At 35.5% G+C, this 1198-nt stretch overlaps 1 protein-coding gene across 3 annotated transcripts in view; it reads left to right on the top strand.

Moving 5' to 3' along the window:
* The window catches only part of LOC107661450 (proline-rich protein 5-like), a 14907-nt gene that overhangs the window by 11148 nt on the left and 2561 nt on the right, over positions 1-1198 (top strand). The window lies entirely within an intron of this gene.

Raw genomic sequence — 1198 nt, forward strand, 5'->3', positions numbered from 1 at the left:
CAGGGTGTTGTGGGTCAATGACATGATGCCCTTTCTTTGTCTGGGTCAATTAATGTAGTATTCAAAAAAGCATTAACAATTCAATTTGTGCGTATAATAACTTGAATACACATTTATGATGAGCATAATTTATTAATAAAATAAATAAATAATTATGATATTTTTTAAAGGGGGAAATCTGTCAGGTTGGTATAACTGTACAAATATCGTACAGAAAAGGAATATCATGAAGACAAAAGCCTCATTAAAAGAATAATTTATTTAGTAGCTTGGCTTAACCTTTTAATATTATTTATTAGATTTTTTTTTACAAAACAGCTTCACTACTAATTGTTGTTTATTAGTAATTTAAAAAAAAAAAACTTTTGTGCACCAAATTAAAATCATATGGTGTAACCAACATAAAGAAAAAAGTGCAATAATTATTGTAAAATATCAGATAATTTGACATTTTTATAACAAGACAAAGTTAATTCATGTTGTTAAATGTCATGTGGTGCAACTTAGAGGTCTGCATTCCCGGGGCTCTCCTGTGGGAACAGCAGGACCCGACCAGATTTTTTGCACAGAGGGATTAAATTCCAGAATAAAACGCGGTAGCGGTCGGTAACTCTGGTGTAATTTGAACGGGAGCGGGAGTGGGAGCGGGCAGTCTAACAATATCCCATTCCCGACGTCCATTCAGAACAGCATATTTGCACTTTATTCTTATTGACCACCGGTATGCACTCGGACTGTTATGCGCGCGCTGCACGCATGCTTTCTGCATCACGCATTTTATTTGTGGGGTCTGTGCGCAGCATGTGCATAACGATGCTCAGAGCAGGCTGTACCGGTGGTAAATATACGGCCCTCAGACAGAACAGGCAGGTTATCGATGAGTGACAGAGCAGAATAAGGATGGAGCAAAGTGTGGATGCGCTGTCCTTGAAGGACGTTCAACTCTGTTTTGTATATATTTTGCTTAGCATTTTAAATGACAGATGCCGTATTTATTTATTTTTCTCTGCGACTTCCCTATTGTGTTAACAGAAAACTGTCAAACGAATTTAGTATTTTGACAAGACGAATAAAAATAGCTAATAGGCCATTTTTGTACAACCTACATTTTTTTTTTTTCTCTTTGTGACACTTTTTCCTATTGTGTTGTAAATGTTAAACGAATTGTATCCTGACAAGACAAATAAAAATAAGAAAT

The sequence above is a fragment of the Sinocyclocheilus anshuiensis genome, unplaced genomic scaffold, assembly GCF_001515605.1.
Source record: "Sinocyclocheilus anshuiensis isolate Anshui unplaced genomic scaffold, SAMN03320099.WGS_v1.1 scaffold491, whole genome shotgun sequence".
Lineage (NCBI taxonomy): Eukaryota > Metazoa > Chordata > Actinopteri > Cypriniformes > Cyprinidae > Sinocyclocheilus > Sinocyclocheilus anshuiensis.